The sequence below is a fragment of the Cavia porcellus genome, unplaced genomic scaffold (genome assembly GCF_034190915.1).
Source record: "Cavia porcellus strain 051 isolate PalLab524CR breed Dunkin Hartley unplaced genomic scaffold, mCavPor4.1 scaffold_6, whole genome shotgun sequence".
NCBI lineage: Eukaryota > Metazoa > Chordata > Mammalia > Rodentia > Caviidae > Cavia > Cavia porcellus.
The window spans coordinates 82,165,926-82,192,489 of record NW_026947489.1 but is presented as its reverse complement, the minus strand read 5'-3'; the positions used below and the strand labels follow the sequence as shown (position 1 = coordinate 82,192,489).

Sequence of the window (26,564 nt, the reverse complement as noted above, 5' to 3'; positions counted from 1 at the left end):
ATGGTCGAATGGGAACACCCAAAATTATGCTGTTTTACTTACACTAGAAATTTCTGGTACTGTAATTTTAAAAAGAGAAAAGTTCAAAGAAACCACATCTACCCTCCTCACAGTTCTGAGTACAGTCCTTTCATGGGTTGATACTCCTTCGACCCATCTACCTGTGAATGGGCGTCAACCCAGAGGAGGAGCAAAGAGGGAAGACAGCTCCTTGGATTCCATTTTTCAGTAAGTGAAAAAGTAGGAAAGGAGGAAAACATCGGATTTAGAGGTCATCTTTTCCTCCTTTCCTTGCTCTCAAATCCCACATCCAAACCCACCAGCAGGTCTTGTTATTTCCTTAAAAATAAACTTGGAACCCGCTCCCCTCTTGCCACCTTCAGTGCTACCACTGAGAATAAGCCTTTCTGGGCGGCTCCTACCCACGAGACTGCCAAGCCCCCTCTCTACTTTGGCCCTTGTTCCCTCAGTCTGTCAGCCCAGCCGCCAGAGAGAGCCTGCCAAGCCCGACATCATCAGCCAGGTGGTGACACCTTCCTGCTCAAAGCCCTCCACACTAACCTCACCCAGACTAGGAGGGAACAGAAGACGGAATCGTTCCCTATTTATTCTTTGAAGCTAACGTTATTCTCACGATTAAGCCAGAGAAGCACCGAGTAAAAATACAGGCCGTTGCGCCACACAGACATAGACACAAAATTATTTTTAAAACAACCAACACAGCGGGGGATATAGCTCAGCGGCACCGCGCCGGCCCGGCAAGCGCTAGGTGGCCAGCTCTGTCCCCGGTACCAAAACCAAACCAAACCAGGCGGCTTAATCCGGCGGCAGCACCAAAGAATTACACATCCATCGTGACCCTGCGGGACGCATCCCAGGAATGTTAAACGCTGGCTTAACATTAGAAAGCAAATCCGTGTAACCCAGCAGATCAGCAGATTACTAAGAAATGGACCGGTGACGGGCGGGGGGGGGGACCACAGCAGTTAACCAAATTCAACACCCCCATTAGGATTATGAGGATGAATCTCGTGGGGCCCGAGGGACGCCTGGAGCATCGCTGAAAGGCAGGCCTGCGCCGGGCAGGCCACAGGGCTCCGCCCGCCCCGCCCCGGGGACCTTCACATCCGGCCCCCGGCCCCTCCCCGTCCGGTGCTCACGCCCCGGGCCCTGCTTCCCGCCGCCGTGAAACCAGCCTGCCGAGCGGCTTTCCGCTCCGTGGCCCCAGGGCTGGCCGGGCGGGACGCGCCCGCCTCGGCTCGGCTGGGAGCCAGCCCACCACGGATGGAAGGAACACCCCGGGACGCTGGGCCGGAGAAACTACTTCCTCCTCGACTTGTGGGCGTCCGGTATTTTGTGCCAGCGACCAGAAACCTAATACAGCAAAGTAAGACCAGCTTCCTACACGGGATCTCCGAAAATCCCACAGGTAACATACGTCGCCATGAAGACTGGTGCTTGTTCTCCAGAGTGAGGATCAAAGTGTGTGCCACCCCCACCTGGCCCAAATCCTAACTAGGAACGAAGCAAAGCAGCACAAAACGAAAACAAAACACCTCACAGGGTCCCCATTTCCACACCCGGAGTGCCATACATGACGCTCACCACTGGAAACCACCTTCATGATCGCAGTCGCCCCTCCCAAACAAGAGTAGGCTGTATGCAGGGCCTACCTCACACCCACCACTATGCAATACCACAGGCACAGGGTCACCCAGCTGCCTTTTCCCAACTGTTTCTAAAATCCAGGACAGGGCCACCATAGAATCCATTCTGCAAGACACTCCTGGGTCCCTGTAGGCTTGCTTTGTTTTTGTTTTTTTAGACAGGGCCTCACCATGTAGGGCAGGCTAGCCTCGAACTCCAGGCAGTCCTCCTGCCTCAGCCTTCCAAGTGCCTGCACTCCCACATCCAGCCCCTTAGACCGTTCATAGACTGCACAAACAGCACAAATACAGTCTCAGGCACTGGCTAACACAGTAATTGACATAGTCTGCACCCACATAATTAACAGAACACTGCTAATAAAAGCACACCCTCTCCGCTAAGCTAATAAAGTTACACTTTCCAATTTAACAGTGTATTTCAAAGCTCTCTCCATGATCACACCCTAGCCACCCCGCTGTTTTCCCAGTCTTTTATTTTTATGGAAGGACTCCCTGGTAGTCTCTTTTCTACCAAAATAAATTAGACAGGATTTTTAAATCTTTAAGATACAAAGAAATTATGCTGTTTTCAAACAGCTTATTAAAGATTAACAAGCAACATCTGATGACATACCTGGGTCTGAATGGGAAGAAAAAAAGATCCGGTCAAGAGGGAAGGGATTCTGTGATGGCAGTAGAGGCTACTTCACACATCTGCCACACAGGAGCCGCAAAATATTTGGGCTTTTAATTTATTTAATTTTAGTATCCATTTATCTGTTTTTTCCAGTTGAGTCCAGGGCGATGACACTAAGTTCCAGCCACAGCCCTTTAATTATTATTATTATTTATTGATGTATGTATTTTACTTTGTGATGGGGGCCCCCTATGTTGCCTAGGCTGTCTTGAACTCGTGATCTATCTGCCCCAGCCTCACAAGTAGCTGGGTTACAGGCATGCACCACCACGTCTGGTTCCAGATCTGATCTTCTGACAGCCCGCTAGTCTGATGGTTATATACTTTCTTCCTGAAATAAGTTATTACCTCTTACACACACGCCTGTACACATACATATATATATACAGTCAGTTTATAAAGAAAACATTGTTTTTTGTGAAATAAGTGTTAGACACTTTGAAATCTAGTTGAGACCTACTCATGTAAATGACAAGGATTATCTACCTAACTACCTACCTATCTATCTATCTACCTATCACTGTTACCACCAAATAGTTTTCAAATGCCAAATGTCAGTTTTGGAAGTTTTCTGTCGCACAGTGGTTTTTTACTACTAATAACACAGATGGAACAGGTCTGCCTTTTAGGGCAAAAAAGGTGACTGTCCTTTACCTCTTGTCACTTGTAACAGGTTAACAAAAAACGTTACTGGCTCGGTGTGGTGGCACATGCCCATAATCTCAGGACTTGGGAGGCCGATGCAGGAGAATCAACACAAGTTGGAGGATGGCTTGGGCTCCTCAGTCAGTTTAAGGCCAGTTTGGACTACATAGCGAGACCCTGTCTCGAAACCAACCAACCAACCAACCAAAAAGCAAAAAACAAAAACAAAACAAAATAGCCAGGCACGCTAGTGCATGCCTCTAATCTCAGCACTCAGGAAGCCGAGGCCTCCAACCCTGAGTTGGAGGCCAGCCTGGGCTGAAGAATGAGTTCAAGAACAGCCTGAACTAGCAAAACCCTGTCGCAAATCACTAACAAAACTGATATCCTCAGAGATGCCCTGCAGATGTTAATATCCTTGAAGGGTGCCACAGCATCTCTCTGATTAGCAGAACACAAGTAGCTGGACATGGTGGCACATGCCCATAATCCTGGGTTTCTGGAGGCTGAGGAAGGAGGATCACAAATTTGAGTACAGCTTGGGCACTCAGTGAGACTCCGTTTAAAAATTAAAAACAACAATAACAAACACAGTACCAAAAAGGGCTTGGGATGTAGCTCAGTGCAAAGGCCCTGGGTTCATCTGGTAGTACCACACCTGCAAAGGTACGCATGCACAGAGACACACAGCCAGGCAGGAAGTAACAGAGATACAGAGACAGAGACAGACAGAGAAACATATTTGTTAAATACTAACATACTTAGCAAAGGAAAACTGGGAAAGTATCTTAATTCATGGAGTAACTCTACGGCCCCAAGCAGGATGCCACTGATCATTCTCCTTTATGAACAAACAGCACCCTTCTTGCTAAGTATCTCAAATATTCATAAAGCAAAGTTAGTAGTATATTGAAAGAACAGATGCGGTGGACCACCTCTGCAATCCCAGCAGTCTCGGTGCCTGGGCCAGCAAGACTATCGAGTTCACGCCCTGAACACGCAACATAGCCACCTAGGGCGAACTCATCTCAAACTAAGAAATAAAAATAAAAAAGGGCTGGAAACAGCTCATCACAAATGCCCTGGGTTCAAGCCCCACTACTACAAGACAATCAAAAGAAACACAGCCACACAAAGAGGTTTCATATCAGATCCACAGGACCAAAGTACATAAAGTATATGAAAAAAAAACCATTTCATATAGATGGTAAAGGGTCGATCACTCCACGAGGATGCCTAAATTAGCTCTCCAGTAGGAAAAAGAAAAAACACTTCCTAAGTATGTGCATGTGCATGCATAGACCTTGCTCAGGTTAAATCATCCTGGTATTTTTTTTAAAATCAGATAATGTATTCAGATGTAAATCTAAGTCACGCGCTGAAAAATACAAATGAAAAAATTATGTTTGATAGAACTATCTAAGCATGTTACTCAAGTCAGAATTAAACACAAAATTTCACTACGTCATATAGAGAAAATCATCCCAAAGCAGACAACCTCATAAAGTAAAGTTCTGGCAAAGTGGAAATATACTTGTAATGCACAGATTTGGCTGCAGCCTCTATAACCGAATATATATAAGGCAGTAGTAGGGCTAAGACTATGATTTTGTTTAGTTTTATTTTGTTTCCATTTTGTTGAGTCAGGATATCCTCTTGCCCAGGCTGCTCTCCAACTCCGCAGCTCAAGGTGCCCTCTTTCTTTGGTCTCCCAAGTAGCTGGGACTCCAGACCCACAACCATGCCTAGCTCAACAGCATGGCTTTTTTTTTTTTTTTTTTTTTTTTTTTTTTGGTCTTTTTCTTTGTCTGAGGGTCTCACTATGTGGTTCAGGCTGCCCTTGAGCTCACTTTGTAGTGCATGCTGGTCTCAAACTTGCAATGGTCCTCCTGCCTCAGCTTCCTGAGGGCTGGGATTATAGGCATGAACCACCACGCCTGGCTAACAACATGGATTCCGATGCTAGAAGGAACTCAGAAGAACACCTGGTCTACACTAAGCATAATACACGTCAGCTGGTGTTTGTGATGCTTAAAACAACATAGACCTATTGTGAATAAGTATTCAAAAGAAGCCCAACTGAAAAGTAGGCTTAAAAAGCTGGGCAAGATGATGCACATCTACAATTCCAGCTACTTAGGAAGTTGAGACCAGAGGATCAAAGGATTGAGGCCAGCCTGGGAAACTTAACAAGATCCCATTTCAAAATTAAACTTCAGAAAGCCCAAAGGATACAGCTCAGTAGTATAGTGCTGGTCCAACATTTGCAAGGGTCTAGGTTCAATCCCCACTACTACTACTACTACACACACACACAAACACACACACAGAGGTCGCAAAAGATACCATTCATGCTCACAGCAGTATTGTTTGCAATCTCTTGACAGACAGAAACAACCAAATCTTCATCCACAGACTAATGGATAAACAAAATATGGACTCTGGTGCGTGGCCTAAAGGCGAATCAAAACAACTCTTGACTCAGCATTGGTCAAGATCTGGATTGGAGCCTCAGCACCACAAAGACAAAACACGAATGTGGAAATGAGTACAGCGGAGGACAATTAGTCAGAAAAAGAAAGGAAATTCTGAAACCTGCTACAACAGCCATGAATCTTGAGGAAATCATGCCAGGCAAAATGCACAAGTCACAGAATACCACACACATCGGGGCTGGGGATTTAGCTCAGCGGCATAAGCGCCTGCCTTGCAAGCAGGCAGTCGTGAGTTCGATCTCCGGTACCAATAAAAAGGAAAAAGACAAAAAAAAAAAAAAAAAAGAAAAGAAAACCACACACATGGCTTAGATAGCTCAAGCCCATAGAAGATAGAACAGACCAGTGCTTGCCTCGTCCCAAGAGAAGAGCTACACTACATGTCTCAACAGAGAAAGAATGATGAGGAAGATTATATTAGGGAGCAAACCTTAATGAAACTTAGCTGTGTAGCTATGGAGTTTCCTACCACTCCACTGCTCACAAAACAAAATTCAAAGTGTGATCGGCTCACCAGGTTTCAACAAACCAAAGAGCTTCTGCTGACTGGCCACACATCCTCTCCTTACTCCCAGTAACTGGGTGGCTTTATGTGAGTCCCACCCAGAAACTACACGAGAATGAGACTCATAACGTACATGATCTTAGCCAAAAGACCAAGAAGCAATTATCATACTGTTAAGTCAAGCAATGTAGGCACTGAAACCACAAATTGACCCGTCCTACAAGAGCTTCCCTGACCTACCAGGCTGGGAAGAAACAAATAGCCAGAAGTACTAAGAAAGCATCCTAGGTGGCCTGGCATTGAGGCACAACAAGCCTTGAATCCCAGCTACTCCCAAGGCTGTGATTGGGCAAGTGCCAGGCCAGCCTGGGCACATCGGCCAGACCCTGCAAGAAAAAAGGCTCACGAGGGAGTGGTGTGTGGTATGGCGTCCCTTGCTTGGTTCCATCTTTCTTTTGATGTGTCTCTCCTCCTTAAAAAAAGACTACCTGGGGTTGAATGGTGGCTTCAGGTCAACTAAGGTCTGGACTCTAGTGGCCCTGGGAAGAGCATCTGAAAGGAGTGGCAATTGCTACCCTGTCCAGCGCACATCGTGGCCATCCTCAGGATTAAAGGGGCTCTGATTTGCAACCCTTCGGTAGTTTTCAGCCGGGAAGAACAGGCTAAGAACTAAGGCTAAGAACTAAGAATATTCACCCAAGGGTAAGGAGGGAGGGAGCCACTTCCCCAGAGCCATCATGCTGCCCAGGTCAGGAAGTACTGGAGACACCTTGCAAACCCCCTCCCAACTGCCAGAGACTGAACCAGAACCAGACCCCACCGGGGCGCATTTGCGAGGCACTGACCTGCTGGCTCCAAGACGCCTTCTCCACTGGGCACCTCAACAGGAAGGAGTCCAACCCAGGTCTCTCAAGACTCAGGGAACCCAGGGCAGCTCCCGGCTGGGTGCTTCCTTGCTTACTTTGCCAGCTGCTTCTGTGGTGAGGCCTGCTGTGAGGCACCTAGGGTCCCAGTGGCCTCCATGCCGCGTCCTGGTGGCAGGAAGTCATGAGTGGGTGTGGGGAATGGAGGTTGACGCCCACAATCCCACAATCCCTCGCGTGGGGGGGGCACGCTGTGTGGGCGGGCACAGGCGAGGGGGATGGCTGGTTAGAAGAGTCAAGATAGTGGAACCCGCGTGCGAGTGGGGCGCTCCTCTGAAATCCCAGCACTGAGGCCTGAGGCAGTAGGGCGTGTTCAAAGTCAGCCTGAGCAAGGCAGAGAGTTCCAGGCAAGCTCAGCTATGTAGAGTTCAAGATCTCCCTGGATAACAGAAGGAGACCCTCTCTCAGAAGAAGAGGGCCTAAGGTGGGGGCAGAGGGAGAGAGAATATGAGTGAGGAAAAGGGTGCTGTTTATTTTTTTATTTTAAAGGGATTTCAGGAAGACTCGCTGGGGAACGGAATTACCTATATACTGGGACATGCAGGCTAGACACAAGGTAAAATTTCTAGCTGTAAGAATTATGAATGTAACCACCCTCAACAGGAACTATTCAGTTTTCCAAAGAAAAGATCTTTTCTTTGCTTACCAAGGTGTCGTAAAATGTTAGCTCGGTAGTACTGCATAAGCAGCAGCACATAGTTTCCAAGAGAAAGATTTCTACTCGTATAGGAAGTTCCCAAATTAAAGATGATGAAGGGTATAAATCCGATAGTCCAGAAACCAGACCTGGTGCTCTTGTCATATGGCCAGTAGTCACAAGCACCAAATTAGAAAAAATGTGCTAATGTTAGTCTTGCTGTAATTGTATTTTTCCATACTGATGTGAGGGCACAACCCCAAATATGGGCATGGTATTGCTCAAATAAAGAGTTCTAAATGCCTAGAATTTTTTTTTTTTTTTTGCTGTTTTTCTACTAAGCCAATTCTAAATAATGTGAATAAAACAATTCAAGCTAAGCTGTTGGGAGGTATTTCTGGTGTAAAACAAGGACGACTGGTGCCAGTTTGTATGTTGGGTGGAATTAGTTCTCTGGGTGTGAAGCTTGTAACAGAAATTCTGCTTGTCTTAGTTACTTTCCTCCTTGCTAAGACAAAATATCTGCCACCCGAAGTTAAAAGAGGGAAGGTTCATTCAGCTCACAGTTTTTAAAGGTTTCAGTCCATAACTGACCAGCTCCAGGGCAGAGGGGCGCAGAGAAACAGTTCATGGTAATAGACCAAGCAAGGGAGCAAGGGAGAACCACAGCTCTTGCTAAGCCTTCTACCTTATCCTGGCTACTTAGTGTGAGTAGCACTCACATCTTTAATCCTACTGCCCTCAAGCCTAGCATTACAGCATGAATCAATCCCAGTGTCACATGCTCTAGATCCAGCCGCCTCTGAAAAAGCCCATGACTACCTGAGGCTTTGGGGGTACAGCTAGACACAAGCCATAAAGCTGCTACAAGTTTTAATTTAGAATTACTTTTCACAATTAATCTTCACAGCAACCCTATGAGATTGCCTGCTTTATTGTCTTCCTGGTTAACAGAGGAGGAAATGAAGGTTAAAGAATTTGGCTAAAATCACAGAGTAAGTGGGAGGACTGAGATATGAATCTAAGCACTCTGTCTCTAAACTTTATGCTCTTAATCTCTTTTAAAGTTCTTCAAAATGTATGTAGCAGCATCAGAACAATCCAAATATGTCCCCTTCTCTGTTGGCCAGTATGATGCATCTTTACCTGGCCTATAGCAAGACAAAGGCAAAGAGTATGCATCATCCCCATTCCCCTTCCTCCAGAAAGATTGCTTACAAGACCAAGAGATACACCTTCTAAAAAATCAATGTCTGCTTTGCATTTGTTAGGTTTCCATCGACCACAGAGCGTTTCACAACATTCTGTAGTTGATCTTTTCAGTCTTTTGGTTGTTCCCCTTTGCTGTGGAGAATCATTTTAATTTGATATAATACCATTTGTTGATACTCAATGTTATTTCTTATGCAGTTGGGCTTGTGTTAAGAAAATTCTTTCTAGTGTGTGGACAAAAGTTAAAACTAATTAAAGAAAAGAAAGAAAATTCTTGCTTACACCTGTGACTTCAAGGTTTTACCTGTCTTATCATCCAGCAGGTTAAATATTTCTGTGTTAATAATAATTAGATCTTTGGCCCATTTTGACTCTGTTTTAGTACATGGTAAGAGAAGATAGCTTCATTCTTCTGCATTGCAGTTTCCTCAGTGAATTCATTATAGGTGGACAGAACTGCTACCAATTTTTGTATGTTGATTTTGTATCGTGCAACGTTGTCAAATTTGGTTTTTAATTCTAGGTGTTTTGGTGGAGTTTTGAGTATCATGTCATCTGCAAATGGTGATAATTTGATTTATTCAATTTTCCCAGCATCATTTACTAAAGAGGCTCTTTACTCCAGCATATGGTTTTGTTCCTTTTGTCAAAGATCAAATAACTAAATGTGCTTGGAGATTTTTCTATACCCTTTATTATGTTCCATTGTTTTGCATGACTATTTTTGTGTCAATATCATGCTATTTTTATCACTGTAGCTTTGTAATATAACTTCAAACCTGAACTTTGATCCCTCCTGCTATGTTCTAATTACCCAGGATTCCTTTTGCTCTTCTGGATCTCTCCTGGTTCCGCATAATTTTTAGGATTGTTTTTTTCTAGTCCTGTGAAGAATGCTGTTAGTGTTTTGCATTAAATCTGTATCTCAGTCTGGTGAGATGGCTATTTTAACTGCCTATTCAGGAATAGAGGATATATTTCCATTTATCATGTCCTATTCAAGCTCCTTTACAAAGTTCCATAGTTTACATTGTAGAGGTCTTTCATATCACCCTTGGTTCAGGTGATGTCTATTTATTTATTTTAAAAGAATTATTTGAGACAGGGTCTCCCTATGTAATCCAGGCTACTTTTGAACTCACTGTGTGACGTAGGCTGACCTGAAACTTTTGGCTGTCCTCATGGGTTAGTCTACCAAGTGCTGGGATTAAAGAACAGTTAGGTTATTTTCTAAGTATTTATTTTCCTTAATGCTATTGAGAATTATTTTTGTCTTCTTAGACATAGGGTGTTACTATGCAGTTCAGGCTGGCCTTGAGCTCATTATTTAGTAGCCCAGGATGACCTTGAATTCCACAGCAATCCTCCTGCCTCAGCATCCCAAGTGCTGGGATTATAGACATGTACTACCATGCCTGTTTTGTTATTGTTTTTCTCACTTGTTTCCTCAGTGAGCTCATTATAGGTGTACAGGACTGCTACTGATTTTTGTATGTTGAATTTGTATCCTGCTACATTGTCAAATTTGGTTTTTAATTCTGGATGGTTTGGTGGAATTTCTGGTATCATGTCATCTGAAAATAGTGTTCATTTGATACATTCTTTTCCTTTACATATCCCTTTTACTTTGTTGTCTTGCCTTGATATGCTGGTCAATGTTTCAAGGACTGTACTGAACAATAGTGGTGATAGTGGACATCCTTGTTCCTGATTTTGGAAGGAAAACTTTCAGCTTGTCCCCATTTAATATGTTGGCCATTGGTTTGCCACAGTGGCTCATATTAAATTGAGGTAAGATGAGTCTCCATTTATTTTCTTCAGGGATTTTATCATATTGAGTAGGTGTTGAATTTTGTCAAAAGCTTTGTCTGTGTCTATTAATATGATCGTTTGATTTTTGTTGTTGTTCCATTTATGTGGTATTACATTTATTAATTTGAAACATCCCTGCATTTCTATGCTGAAATTTACTTGGTCATGATGCATGATCCTTTTTATGATCTGGTACATTCTATTTGCCAGTATCTTATTGAGGTCTTTTGTTTCTGTTTCAATAATGAAATTAGCCTGTAAATTTTATTCTGTTTTTTTGTTTGTTTGTTTGTTGTTTTTAGTTGGTTCCTTGTCTTGCTCTTCGAATCAGAGTGATCCTGGATTCTGTAGTGAATTTGGAAGCACTGTGTTATTTTCAGTTTCATTAAAGAGTTTGAGATATCATGACCTACCTGACAGTCTTTAGAATTCAGCATTGAATCCATCAGGCCTTTTTGTTTTGTTTTGTTTTGCTTGGTAGGTTTTTTATTACTGCTTCAATTTCATTGCTTGTTATTTGGATTGATCAGGGTTTTTGTCCTGGTTCAGTTTTGTTAGTCCATATATGTGTAGAAATTCTTTAGCTCAGTGGCACAAGGGCTTGCCTGGTAAGTGCACTGTCATGAGGTCAATCACTGGAGTTAAAAAAAAAAACATTCTCCAATTTGTTAGAAAACAGTTTTCCTTAGTAGTTACTAACAATCTTCTGGATGTCCGCTGTGACTTCACCTTTTTAATTTCTTTCTTTTTTTTTTAACTTTTAATAGTACACGTTTACAATTAACAATGATTACATTCACTGTAGGGAAATGGTACATGTACATAAACACATTTCAATTACTTTTTCCCTTCCCTCTATTTCCCTTTTTCCAACATTAGATTCATTTATTTATAAAACCTTATAAAGTTAATTGTCATGTATACAGATTAAAAACCAGGCTAGTGGGCCAGAGAACCTACCTCAACGTAGTACAATCATCTTACATGTTTTACCTTTTCCATTGCTAATTGCATTGATGTGAGTCCTTTTTATTCTAAGTATTTTATTGTATGCTGACACTGGTGTATATAAAATAGCCTTGTGGAAAGAAATTCCAGAAAATTCAGAGAAATAGATGTTTTGTTTTGTTTTTTATCGGTATCAGAGATCGAACTCACAACTGCCTGCATGCAAGCATGCAAGCCATGCAAGGCAGGTGCTTATGCCGCTGAGCTAAATCCCCAGCCCCCAGAGAAATGGATGTTAAGGACTAACAAAAGTAGAAGTTAGTGTGTTATGGCACATGTTAAGAAAGAGAAGTTTTTGTACAGATCTCAATTTTCTTTTTTCTGAATAGTCATTGGTTGGTTAAAAGTGGTCTGGGGAACTCTCAGAAATTCGTTTGACTACAAAAAGGTACCGACTTTCTGCAGTCTGAAGGGATTTGTTCTTGAGGGTGCTTCCATGAGCAGAGGATCATGCTGAGCATTGTGCAGGCAGAACTGTTTTACATCTGCAGCTGCCTGGGAAACCTTCATGTGGCTGAGCCTGACCTCCAGGGGAGCTGCTGAACCACTTTCTTCACAGCCGTGAAGCTGGAGGGCCCAGACGTAGTACACTAGAGGGCTGGCTGACACCAGGGCCAGGGTCAGCCTGTTGAGGGTTAGCTAGGCTAGAAGGTAAGGCAGCACGCGAATCGGATGGGACACCCAACTTTGTCCTGATGTGAGTCCTTTTTCTCCTTCTTTTGCTAAGTTTAGCTAAGGGTTTATCTATTTTGTTTCTTCCTTGAAAGAACAAGTTCTTTGATTCACTGATTGTTTCATGAATTTTTGCTCTGATTTGGTTTTTTGGTTTTTTGAGACAGCATCTTGCTACATAGTTCAGGCTAGCCTTGAGCTCACAGTGATCTGCCTGTCTCAACCTCCTGAGTGCTGTTGTTACAGGAATTATAGACAAAAAAATTTGTCTTTTTGTTGAACATCTAAGCAACTTCTATTTTTCATTGTACTTAATTGGTGTTCTGTAAGCCTATCTTACCTACATATCACCATCTTTCTTCACGTTTGGAAACAGTTCTATTATGATTTCTGTAAACAGAGTTGACTCCAAAGTCTGAGCCCCCACCTAATATGAGAAGTTACTATTATACTGTTATCAAGTAGAGTGGGGGTCTTTTGTTAGTAAGTGGAACTTACTGAATATGTGAACAAACTGGAAACAATAAGAACCTGCATATAGCTTGTTCCTCTAGTACAAAGCTGTTTAGAGAAGTGTAAGAAACCTTGCAGACTATTGACATATTTGGGTTTTGAAACATTTTAAACAGGAAAGCTCTTCCATAACTTACTGCCATTGAATCTCTCTTATGTCTGCACAGTGACAAAATTAGCTAACACCTTTCTCAGCATGTATCTCCATCATTAAGGGTGCATGACTGTACTCAATGCCATGCTGCAACCCATGTGGCTCTGGAAGTTCTTGTGGTAAAGGCCCTGAGAGGATGAGAAAATAAAGAAGAGACAAAGCTGGGGTCAGGTGAAGTCCTTACTCTGCGGATGGGAGAGAAAGAACTGCTCAACCACTGTAACCTTTGTTTATACTGGCCAAAGAAGAACGTCAGTTTCAATGCTGCTGCCTAGTAACTTGTTTGCCTGGCTGGCCTGGGCCCCAGGCCCCTTGCCTTCTTGGTGCTGGAACAGCTTGTTTACCTGGTTTATTTTGGGATATCTCTTATCTCAGGGCTGGCCTTGCCTTACCCAGGCACATGTGATCAGTCTCCAGCTTCAACGGCTCCCTACAATGGCATTCAACTCTGTGCTTTAAAATCATACAACCTATGAACTGTGGTGGTGCACACCTATAATCCCAGCACTAGGGAGACCTGAAACAGGAGGCTGGCTGTGAGTTTGAGGGCAGCGCTTATTACATAGAGAGATCTTGTTTTAAAAGTATATGTAATTGTGGCATAGGTCTATAATCTGTAATCCATCACTCTGGGATCCCAAGGCAGAAGGATGGGACCTTTAAACCCAGTCTAGGCAAGTGAGCAAGTTAGCTAGGCCCCGTCCCAAAATAAAAACAAATATAGTTCAATGTAAAGGTTCCGGATTCAGCCCCCAGTATCACAACAAACAAACAAACTAGAAGCAAAACTAAATGGAAAAAAACAGTAAAAATAGCACATTCTGTATACATTTTATCAGAATTTTTAAAAAGAAAGAAAAAAGAAGGCTGCAGATATGGCTCAGCTGCACAGTTCCTGCTTGGCAAAGTGCAAAGTAGTGACTGATTACTGGTACCAAAAAAAAAAAACAAAAAAAAAAAAACAAAAAAACCCCCCACAATACTGCTTCTAACTCTGGTTGGGGTGAAGTATAGTAGTCAAAGATACTTTAAACTCTGCTTGCTCCCCTTGATACCCCTTCCTTCATCCCCAGGATGTTCCTATGCTATAATAAATAATTCCTTTCAAGCAAATATATGTACAGTTAGTCTTCCTTACAATAAATGACTTAATTCAATGCAAGTAACCAATCATGTAATGCCTTGTGCTCCCTGCTTATAAATTATATTTAAACTGGACTCAAAGCTGACTCTTTGGGTTGAAGATTTAGCTCAGTGGCTCAGGTTCTTGCCTGTAAGTGTGAGATTGTGAGTTGATTCCCTGTACCAAAAAAGAAAAAGAAAACAGAAAAAAGAAAAAAAGAAACAAAACTTGCTCTTGGCTAATCATTTGGACTTGATCTCACTAGCCCACTAGTATAATAAATGTGAGAGTATTCTGGTGCAATAGACAAGCAGAAGTACAAAATGAACAGGTTTATTGAGTTGAGGACGTGATAAGGAGCACACAACTCATGGTGACTGGAATGTCTCCTTTGACCAGACAGAGAGGCAGAGAATTACATGACCTCTGATCGAAGTGGCATATGGGGGGGATATTGAGGATGTACGAGGAATTCTCTGTGCATGCAAACAGGAAGAGGAGTTGCAATTAGGGTTGAAGAAGAAGCAGGAAGTGGTAAGCGTTGCCACCTTGGTCTTCTGCCATGTTAGACCACTGCCATAACTGCACAGTAATTTATACCAGGGCAGGGACCTTTCAATAAACAATTTCCTTCTAGATTCCTCATTGCAAAGAGGTGGGCTGATGACCACTCTGTTTATTAAGGGATATTCTGCCTTAAGTACATAAAGAGAACAAAGACATTTTTAGAAAAGTCCCAAAGACAGTTTGATAAAAGAATATTACACTTGAGCTGATAGCATTGGGGACTGGGCTGATAGGCTGGAGTTTATAGACTTGGGCACAGCACAGAAAATGTGCATATATCCTGCAGCTGCAAGGCTATGGCCTCCCTCCAAGTCTTGCCATATTCTGTCTGCAGAGTCCTTAGCTGATCCTTCAGGATAAGTCACATCTAAGGTTTAGATACAAAGAGTTTATAAATTTATTTTTAGTGCTGACTCCCACACATGCCTGTAATCCTAACACTAAGAGGTTGAGCTAGGACTGTGAGTTGAAGCCCACCCTAGGCAGCTTAGTGACATAACCAGACCCTGTCTCAAAAACATAAAAATAGGGTTGGGGATGTAGGTCAGAAGTATAGTACCCTAGGGTTCAAGCACAAGTACAGGAAAGAAAAACATTTAAATTGTTTAAAGTCAGTTTCTTTCCACACTAACAATCACCAAAAGGCAAATAAAGAAACTTGCAAAACTCTTGAATGATAAAATTCATGCAGCTATTAGGTAAATTATTTACTATTAAAGCTTCAAAGGTCAACCAGGTTAATATTCTAGACATTTCTAGATGTGGTTTTCAAAGTTATCTTTGATTTGTTGAAAACTTAATGTGGGAGTCAATATACTGAATGCATTTAACAACATTCACTTATATGAAGTGTACACATTAGTTTACAATGGAAAGTTGGAATATGAGCTCATACACTGAAATACAGACACAGGTTTTGCCCGAAAAGTACTATAGTAAGAAGTGAAAATCATAAAAAGAGAAGGACAATGATCATTTTGGCCTTTCTCATTTTGTAACAGAGGTAAAATAATAATACACTATTACATTGTTACTTTTTCTTTGTTATAGGGGCAAAAAAGGACCATTTGCTCATTTACCCTCTCCCAAATGTGTTCCTGCTATGAGCTGAATGTACTGAATGCAGGTAGTAGCAAGGTGTACCATGCCATCAGCTATAAAACTTCCCTATCGATGAAAACAGCTCAGCTGCCACTCCTCTAAAATATTTCGGTTTTGGACATCTTTTGCCAATTTCACACTGTCAAGAAAATAAGTAAAGGCTGGGCGCATGGTGGCAGACACCTACAATCCCAGCATCTGAGAGGCTGAGCAGGACCAGCTAGGTACCAGTGAAAATGTTTTACTGACACAAACATACTCCTAAGGAAATGGAGATGGCTAAGTCTCCTTGGGGCTTAGGGAAATATCTAAAGAGGAAAACTACAATTAAAGTAGCAGACTGTAGAAGACTACATTGGTATCTTTCCTTGAATGCAGAACATTAGTTAAATTGAGTCTTCTTTCCATATTCTGATATGTACAGAACAGGCTGTGCTATTCCCTTGTCCCTTCAGTTGGCTCTAAGCAATGCAAATAAGGCCAGCTGAAGTCCTGATATGTAATCTTTGGGGCTATTCTAAGATATGAGCAAGGCAGGATGGCAGAGCCAGTCAGCTCCAGGAATGTCAACTAGGTATGAGCCTCTAAATAAAGAGGAAATGAGTCCCCAGGGCACAAATTTACATATCAAAATTGAAACAACAGCCTCCAAAAACAATTCAATTGCTACCTTAATGAGTGATGCTGTTTGATCCTTCTGCATGTCATTCTCCTTGTATTTTGCCAAGATGCTTTTCTCCTACCTGGTTAGCCAGCTCAAGTTACCCAGTAGTTCCTGCCATCCTCATTGTCCCTCATCCTCAGGCCTTCCCCTTCTTCACAAGATCATAAATTCTGGGAGAAGCCATGGATCGGGGCCTTTGTCCACATATCCTCACTGGGATCAGGCTTAGGACCCCTTGGCTGTCCTTATCTTTGAATATGTCTTGGTGATTTTACTCTCAACATTAGAGGTGGTAGATTGGGATTAACTTGCTAGCATTCCAATAATATCTCAGTGGGTTTACAAATACAACTTTTTGGATTGTGAGGAAGACTGAAGGGATTACAGTACTCAGCATTTGGGCTCACAATAGTGGATAATGAAATTCTGTAGATTTCAGGGTTCTGGGAATGATACCTTTCTTACCATATATAAACCTTTCAAGATTTTGACTTTAAAATATATTATTGGGAGTGCATTAATGAAGCAGGATACTGCTGGTTTATCCTAGTGAGCACAGCGAAACATTGCAAAATAAACATTTTTAGTAAGAAGCTGGTTTTTGTTTGATGCACATATGATTAAGAGTCATAGAGCAATACAAAGCCTTCTTTTGGTCTTGTGACTATAAACTCACAACACAAAATTACTTACAAAAGTATTATTGTGGGGATGGGGATTTAGCTCTGTGGCATAAGCGCCTGCCTTGCAAGTGCATGGTTTGAGTTTGATCCCTGGTATCGGTAAAAAAAAAAAAAATTATTGTTGTTAAATACATCTTTAAAAGAGGAACAGTTTTTTTTTGTACCATATAGCAAACTCATGATCTCAAAGAAAGAATCATCTTAGTATACCATGATTGTGTTTTTCCAATGCCCAGTGCACCACAAATTTCAATTGTTTTCATTAAGACTACTGCATTCCCTTATTATGTAGTGGGGAATAGAAGGTAACTAGGAAGTCTTGAGTATGAGCTTGCTGGAAAACGTCCAGTGCTATTTACTTCCTGCCTAAAGTACCAGATGTATCAGCAAATCTTGGTCTATTTGCGAGACATTCTTATCTTGTAATTTGCAGTTTCTGAGGCTTCCTCTCTAGATATCCCCATTTCTAAAAGTAAAATAAGAAACAACAACATTGAGTTTAGAGATTTAAAATTCTAGCACAAAACAGTTTGTCATCATTACTATTCATTTTTAGATAACCATTGTGATGCCTCTAATGACGTAGTTAAGTGGTAGTGCTCTTGCCTGGCATGTAGGAGGACCTGGTTGGCATCCCCAGTGCCATAAAAGGGAAAAAACCCTTAAAATACTCTTTTATCTTTTTAAATGAATCATCTGGGCCTGCTATAAGACTTATGTGCACAATAACAGTGACCACAGCTAGTGTCACTTTTGTACACCTTACGGCACAAAGGCCCCACCAACAGGTAATCTGCAGTCCTCTAGAAAATAAGATTTTTGATTTTTCAGTGTATTACACAATAAAAGTAGTGTTCACCTCCTCAGGGGCTGAGGCAGGAGGATTGCAAATTTGAGGCCTGTGGAGAGTGCCGGAAGCTGGAGGCTGATCAGGTGAGTGAGGCTAAAGCAAGGTCAGTGCAGAGAACTCGGAGCACCCAAGGTGAGCCATGTGAACAAGCTGTTCCAGCTCCAAGAATGCAAGGTGCCCTAGGTGAGATAGGCAAACAAGTTGTTAGGCAGAGAAGTTTCAACTGACAATAACCTCCTGAGTGTATAAATAAACAGGCTGCAGTCATCTGGCAATTCTTTCCCTCCCACTGGGAGAGGTGGCTCCACCTGACCCCAGCTTTCTGCATGTTGACTCCTGTTTTTCTTTATCCTCCACCATCCCCCTCTCTGGAGTTTCAAGAGCTGTGCCCGGTATGTTAGAGGCCAGCCTGAATAACATACAGAGACCGTGTCTCAAAAGAAAAAATAAAAATTGGAAAGGGCTGGTGATGTAGCTCAGTGGTTGAAAGCCCCTGGCTTCAATTCCTTATGAGAGAGGGAAGAGGGAGAGAGGAGGAGCCAGAATGAGAAGGAAAAGACAGACTTCTGCTCCCTCTTTTGGTATCTGTAGTTCTATGCAAATCTTTCATTTCTGGATTTTAATGCCCATCCTGTTAGATCTTGGTACAGAAAAATTAAACAATATGGTTTCCAATCATGATTCCAACTATGTCCTAACCTCATTATCACGAAAAGTTACTTAACCTCAAGATGAGAGACAGTTTCACCCATCTATATGTTGGAAGTAATTATCCAAGAAAAAAGGGCTGGGGGTTCTGGCACAAGTTCCTGCCTGCCTTGCAAGTCCAAGGTCACAAGTTCAGTCCCCCTGCCAAAAAAAAAAAATTCTCTCATGCATCAAGGAGATGACCCTCAGAGCATTCAGTAGGCAGTTAATAAATGCTTTCACAACCATGTTTTTCTCAGACAATTTTTTTCTGATACTGGAAATAGAACCAAGGGCTACTCTTTTATTGAACTACATTCTAGATCTTCTTTCTTTCTTTTCCTTCTTTTTTTCATTGTTTGTTTTTTTGTGACAGGGTCTCCCTGTATAATCCATACTTTGGCCCATAGACTCCTTTCCCTTCACCAGCTATTTGGGAGCCTACAAGAGGAGAATCACAGATTCGAGGCCCTGAAAACAAAAAGAAAAAAATAAACTCTAGGGATATAGCTCAGTGCAAGACCTTGCCTTCAATGCCCACTACACTTGGGATGGGTGGGTGACAGTGTTTTAGTAGCGTTACTGAGCATAAAAATAGTGTTTGCAGCTCCTAGGTGTTTACAGCACCCAATAAGCATTGCAACAAACTGAGCAGCACCCAGGGTCTTAGAGGCAGGTGTTCAGCTTTATTCACACTGGCATGCTTGGTTGGGATTCATTCCCAAAGAGCCACGTACCCAACTCTGAGGGAGCAGGATTTGTATAGGATTTATGGCCACGTAGGAGGTACAAGAACACAGCATTGGCCATGAGTTGATTGGACAGAAAGTTACACGGAATTCCACCTTTTTAGCATACAGCAGAGACAAGGAAAAGAAGTTACATAAATTTGGTAAAACAGAAACTGAACAGAGAGCAAAAGGTTTGTTGAAGGCCAGGAAGAGGAATGCTGAAGGGCTGCAGGTGCGCTGGGAAGGTGTGTGGGGATTGGGATGGGGGTCCTGTCTGGAGCAGGTGTTTTTTTCTGCCTCAGAAGGGATGCATCTGTATAGTAAAAAGATGGAGACCAAAGAGTGAATGGAGAGTCAGGCCCAAGAGCCCTGCACATTTTCTCAACCATTAATAGGAATGGTCTCCCTTAGTGAGTGTAGTGGGATCAAAAGTAACACAGCACAGTACCAATTATCAGCTGCAAAAGGTCCAGAAAAACAAAGTTTGAACTGTACAACTCACCTTCTGTCTTTTTGAGGCAAGGCCTTACTACGTGATCCAGGTGCCCTAGAGCGCCTCGAACACACTACTTTATGGAAGCTGGTTTCAAACACACTATGTAGCCCGGACTGGGATCAAACTCGTTATGTAGACAGGGTTGGCCCACAATTCACCCTCCAGCTGGGGCCCCTGTGGTGGCATTACAGATCTGCACTGCAAAGTGCACTCAGGTTCCACTCTCTGGACACTTCTCTCCAGCCAGCCCTCTAGCCTGCCCGCCTTCCTGCCTTCCTGCTCTCGCAGGGGATTGTGGTTCAATTCTCACCTCTCCCCAAAGCCCAAGAAGGGCTGTTAATGTTCATTCCCTGCATCCATGCACGACTTTCAGCCAACAGGATGCAGCATGGAGACCACTGGGGCCCTAGGTGCTTCACAGCAGGCCTCACCAGAGAAGCAGCTGGCAAAGTAAGCAAGGAACCACCCAGCCGGACACTGCCCTGGGTTCCCTGAGTCTTGAGAGACCTGGGTTGGACTCCTTCCTGTTGAGGTGCAGAGTGGGGAAGGCATCTTGGAGCCAGCAGGTCAGTGCCTCGTAAATGCGCCCTGGTGGGGTGTGGTTCTGGTTCAGTCTCTGGCAGTTGGGAGGGGGTTTGCAAGGTGTCTCCAGTGCTTCCTGGCCTGGGCAGTGTGATGGCTCTGGGGAAGTGGCTCCCTCCCTCCCTACCCCCTTGGGTGAATGTTCTTAGTTCTTAGCCTCGCATGTTCTTCCCGGCTGAAAACTACTGAAAAGTTGCAAATCAGAGCCCCTTGAGTCCTGAGGATGGCCACGATGTGTGCTGGGCTGGGTAGCAATTGCCACTCCTTTCAGATGCTCCTCTAAGGGCCACCAGAGCCCAGACCTTAGTTGACCTGAAGCCACCCTTCAACCCCAGGTTGTCTTTTTTGAAGGGGAGAGACACCTCAAAAGAAAGATGGAGCCAAGCAAGGGGCGCCCTACCACGCACAACTCCCTCATGAACACTTTTTCTTGCAGGGTCTGGCCAATGTGCCCAGGCTGGCCTGGGACTTGCCGGATCCCAGCCTTGTGAGTAGCTGGGATTCAAGGCTTGTTGTGCCTCAATGCCAGTCCGCCTAGGATGCTTTCTTAGTACTTCTGGCTACCTGTTTCTTCCCAGCCTGGTAGGTCAGGGAAGCTCTTCTAGGACGGGTCAATTTGTGGTTTCAGTGCCTACATTGCTTGACTTAACAGTATGATAATTGCTTCTTGGTCTTTTGGCTAAGATCATGTACGTTATGAGTCTCATTCTCCTGTAGTTTCTGGGTGGGACTCACATAAAGCCACCAGATAGTGGGGGTAAGGAGAGGATGGGTGGCCACTCAGCAGAAGCTCTTGGGTTTGTTCAAACCCAGTGAGCTGATCACACTTCGAATTTTGTTTTGTGAGCAGTGGAGTGGTAGGAAACTAGTTGATTATGTAGCTCCCCAGCTAAGTTTCATTAAGGTTTTTCATCTTTGACTTGCTCCCTACTATAATCTTTGTCATCATTCTTTCTCTGTTGAGACATGTAGTACAGCTCTTCTCTCGGGCCATGGCAAGCACCGCTCTGTTCTATATTCCATGAGCTTGAGCTCTCTAAGCCATGTGTGTAATATTCTGTGACTCGTGTTTTTCACCTGACATAATTTCCTCAAGATTCATGGCTGTTGTAGCTGGTTTCAGAATTTCCTTTCTTTTTATGACTGAATTGTACTCTGATGTACTCATTGCCACATTTGTTTTTTGTCTTTGTGGTGCTGAGGCTCCAATCCAGATATTGACCCATGCTGAGTCAAGAGATTATTTGACTGGCCTTCAGGCCAAGCACAAGTCCACATTTTGTTTATCCATTAGTCTTTGGGTGGACATTTTGTTGTTTCTGTCAGTCAAGAGATTGCAAACAGGGCCTGGGGATTTAACTCAGTGGCATAAGCACCTGCCTTGCAAGCAGATTGTGAGTTCCATATGCAGTACCAATAAAAAAAAAAGAGAGAGAGAGAGAGAGATTGGAAACAATACTGTTGTGAGCATGAATGTGTATCTTTTGCCACTTCTGTGTGTGTGTGTGTGTGTGTGTGTGTGTGTGTGTGTGTGTGTGTAGTACTAGTAGTAGTAGTAGTAATAGTAGTGGGGATTGAAACTAGGCCCTTGCTAATGTTGGACCAGCCCTGTACTACCGAGCTATCCTTGGGGCTTTCTGAAGTTTAATTTTGAAATGGGATCTTGTTAAGTTTCCGAGGCTGGCCTCAAATTCTTGATCCTCTGGTCTCGACTTCCTAAGTAGCTGGAATTGTAGACGTGCATCATCTCGCCCAGCTTTTCAACTACTTTTCATTTGGGCTTCTTTTGAGTACTTATTCACCATAGGTCTATGCTTTTTAAGCATCACAAACACCAGCTGATGTGTATTACACTTACTGTAGACCAGGTGTTCTTCTCAGTTCCTTGTAACATCAAAATCCATGTTGTTAGCCAGGCGTGGCCATTCATGCCTATAATCCCAGCCTTCAGGAAGCTCGGACAGGAGGATCATTGCAAGTTTGAGACCAGCCTGGGCTACAAAGTGAGCTCAAGGGCAGCCTGAACCACATAGTGAGACCCTCAAACAAAGAAGAAGACCAAAAAAAGAAAAATCCATGCTGTTGATCTAGGCATGGTTGTGGGTCTGGAGTCCCAACTACTTGGGAGACCAAAGGAAGAGGGCACCTTGAGCTGAGGTTTTGGAGTGTAGCCTGAGCAAGAGGACATCCTGCCTCAACAAAACAGATACAAAATGAAACTGAACAAAATCATAGTCTTAGTCCTACTGGTGCCTTATATATATATTTGGTTATACAGGCTGCAGCCAAGTCTGTGCATTACAAGTATCTTTCCACTTTGCTAGAACTTTACTTTATGAGGTTTTCTGCTTTGGGAAGATTTCTGAATATGACCTAGTCAAATTTTGTGTTTAATTCTGACTTGGGTAACATGCTTAGAGAGTACTATCAAACATAATTTTTTCATTTGTATTTTTCAGCGCGTGACTTAGATTTACATCTGAATATGTTATCTGATTTTAAGAAAACCAGGATGATTTAACCCGAGCAACGTCTATGGGTGCACACGCACATACTTAGGAAGTGTTTTTTCCTTCTTCCTACTGGAGAGCTAATTTAGGCATCCTCGTGGAGTGGTCGATCCTTTTTCTATCTATATGAAATGGTTTGTTTTCATATGCTTTATGTACTTTGGTCCTGCAGATCTGATATAAAACCTCTTTGTGTCATTGTGTCTCTTTTTGTTTGTCTTGTGGTAATGGGGCTTGAACCCAGGGCATTTGTGATGAGCTGCTTACAGCCCTTTTTTATTTTTATTACTTAGTTTGAGATGAGTTCTCACTAGGTGTCTTCATTCTGTGTTCTGGGTGTGAACTCGGTCCTCTTGCTGGCCGAGCCACCAAGAGTGCTGGGATTACAGAGGTGGTCCACCGCATCTGTTCTTCTTTCAATATCCTACTAACTTTGGTTTATGAATATTTGAGATACTTAGTTAGAAGTGTGCTGTGTGTTTGTTCATAAAGGAGAATGATCAGTGGCATCCTGCTTGGGGCAGTAGAGTTACTCCATGAATTAAAATACTTTCCCAGTTTTCCTTTGCTAAGTATGTTAGTATTTAACAAATATGTTTCTCTGTCTGTATCTGTCTCTGTATCTCTGTTTTTTCTTGCCTGGCCGTGTGTCTCTGTGCATGCGTACCTGTTCACGTGTGTAGTACCGGATGAACCGAGGGCCTTTGCACTGAGCTACATCCCAAGTCCTGTTTGGTATTGTGTTTGTTGTTTTTAATTTTAAAACAGTCTCACTGAGTGCCCAAGCCATGCTCAAATTTATGATCCTCCTTCCTCAGCCTCCAGAATCCTAGGATTATGCTTATATGCCACCATGTCCAGCTACTTATGGTTTTCTAATCAGAGGGATGCTGTGGCACCTTTAAGGATATTAAGATCTGCAGGGAATCTCTGAGGATATCAGTTTTCTTAGTGATTTGTGACAGGGTCTCGCTAATTCAGGCTGATCTTGAACTCATTCTGCAGCTCAGGCTGGCCTCCAACTCAGGGTTGGAGGCCTCGGCTTCCTGAGTGCTGAGATGAGAGGCATGCATTAGCATACCTGGCTATTTTGTTCTTCTTTTGTTTTTTACTTTTTGCTTGTTTGGTTGGTTGGTGTTGAAACTTGTAAAAACCTCTAGACTCATAAAAATTCCCCTGGAGCCAAAGAAGGTTCTAGATAATCCTGAGAACCATGCAACATGTAGTTCCTGGGAGAATGTTTACCAAGTGTTGACTTGCTTGTTTACCTAAGCTTAACCCTGCTTCTTTTTTTTTTTTTTTTTTTTTGTCTTTTTTGTTTTTATCGGTACCAGGGATCGAACTCACGACCACACACTTGCAAGGATGGCACTTATGCTGCTGAGCTAAATCCCCAGCCCCTACCCTGCTTCTTTTTGAGGAATGTAATCACCGTGTTCCTGGTCTGTAATGGGCCGGTGATACCCCCCACATTGTAAAACTGACAGATGTTGTGGTTTCATGAGATAAAAACCCTGCCCCTTAGCTGTAAGGCTCGCAGTCTTCCATTTTGGCCCCAGAAGGCTGCGTCGCCAGGCCTGTGCTTTAATAAATAATCTTTTTCCAAATTGTTTTCTCTGCCACCTCCTTACCTCGGAAACGGTCTACCACAATTGGGGGCTCATTCGGGATGGAATAACTGCCCACCAACTCAATTCCTGAGGACTGATTCCCTATAAAATAAGTACTGGAGACTCCCATTTGATTTAAAGTGATATCACAAAGTCTTAACTTTATTTAGGAAGGCATGCCCTCAACCTTGCGAGGTCGAATCCTTGCTGGGAATCCTAGATCATTGGTTTTGGATTTTTGAGTCTTTTGACTCATTTGGTTCTTGGACCCCCGTAGGGCCGCACTCCACTTTGATATCAGAATTTGAAGGGAAGCCTCCAGACTAAATTCATTTATTTTGCCAGAGAAAAACTGTTTTGACTTTTAGCCGTAGTAGTGGTTTTGTGTCTTTGTTTTGTGTAGTTCTGTCTCTTCACTTGTCTTTTTGTTTCAACTTTTCCCTTCCAGGACGCCTTTGACCTGAGAGGTCACATGTTCCCGTAGGCTGACTGCCATCTGTTTGGTCACTCTGAAGGTATTGACAGTATTCTTTTAAACCCCAGATGACCCCCTGATCAAGCAAAGAGAATCCTGAGCTTTGTGATTCTCTCCCTATTGTTCTGTCTCTTCCTGTATTCACTGATGTTTTCTCTTGAGTTTCTCTTCTCACAGGGAAGCACAGCAGGCAAAAATGGGACAGTCTGGCATGAAAATTGCTGTGTGTCACACCCCTTAGTCTTGTCCTAAATCATTTTAAGCAATTTAAGAATCGGGCCAACTCCTTGGTAAACAGAGACAGGGTGGCAGACTGTAGCCCTTCCAGGGGGAGAACCAGCAATGTCTCCTGAGATCCACGCCATGTTGGAACTGAAGATGTTGTGAAAGCAAATGACCACCTTGCCTCCCTGCTTATCAATAGTGAACCTACTGCTACATGGCCTAGAGTCAAATATCCCACTTCCCCTATCCTCCTTCTCCCCCCCACCCCATTAAGAAATGGAAACAAGAAATCTGAGTATCTCCTGGGAGGTTGACCATAGCAAATAAGGGGGACTTCCTTGTACCATTTCCTTGAGGGCAAATATTTTTATTACTGTTTTGCTCTTTTCTGATTAATGGTACTGCTCTATTCAATATTCTGTTTTGATAAGTTGTATAGTGTTTTATATTTCATCTCATTTTGATATATGTGATTGAAAGAACAGCTATTATAAAGATAACAAAATATACTCTGATACCTATTACTGTTATCCTGGTAACCTGCTGTGAAGTTTTGTACCAGTTTCACTATACAATATTAGTTGGCTTTATTCTGACTTGTTCTGTTGTATACTTTCAAAAAAAAAAAAAAAAAAAAAAGAAAGAAAGAAAGAAAGAAAGAAAGAAAGAAACGGGCCAAAAGAGATTAAGGAGCTCATTTTCACGGGGAGTTAACGGTTTTTGTTTCTCAGGAGTGGCTGGTAGGGACAAATGTTATTTGGCCCCCGACGGGGTCTTTTAACACAGAAATAGCTTAGGCCATCCATTGGTGTGTATTTGGGCCCCCTTCTCAACAAGACCAGATTGTTTACATTCAGATTTGGATAGATGTCATCTATGATTCCCCACTGTGGATTCATCATCGTTCCCCATGAGTGGAGGTGGTTGGTGGCAGCATTAAAAACGAAACCAACATCGCCTGCCTCTGATTCCCAGCCCTCTGCTCCAGTCTTACCCTCTGAGGAGGACCCTCTGGAAGATGTGCTCCTTCCTCCCCCATATCCCCTTTCTGGGGACCGCTCACCCGACACTTCCTCCCACGCCACAGTCCAGTCTGGACCAGGAGTAGGCAGCAACCAAATTCACCTGACTCTTCTATGGAGGAGTCAGCGCTCTGCCCCCTTGGGGAGGTGCCCAACCCTAGGGACCCAGGGGACTCGATCTTTGTCTATACCCCTTTTGCCACTTCTGACCTGTTCAATTGGAAGGGCCAAAACCCCCCATTCTACAAGGTCCCTGAAAACCTTATTATTCTATTTCCGTCTATTTTTTCCACCCATCGTCCCACCTGGAATGACTGTC

The 26,564-nt window shown here is 43.1% G+C and overlaps 1 long non-coding RNA gene and 1 pseudogene across 1 annotated transcript; one reads left to right on the top strand and one right to left on the bottom strand.

Moving 5' to 3' along the window:
- The first annotated feature begins 997 nt into the window (after nt 1-997).
- Nucleotides 998-7,857, top strand: LOC134470297 (uncharacterized). The gene is made up of 2 exons (XR_001200618.3): nt 998-1,429; nt 5,376-7,857. It is a non-coding gene; the product is annotated as an uncharacterized LOC134470297 (long non-coding RNA).
- Nucleotides 7,858-11,891: 4,034 nt separating this feature from the next.
- On the bottom strand, nt 11,892-26,262 carry LOC100723630 (guanine nucleotide-binding protein G(I)/G(S)/G(O) subunit gamma-5-like; annotated as a pseudogene).
- Between the last annotated feature and the right edge of the window lie 302 nt (nt 26,263-26,564).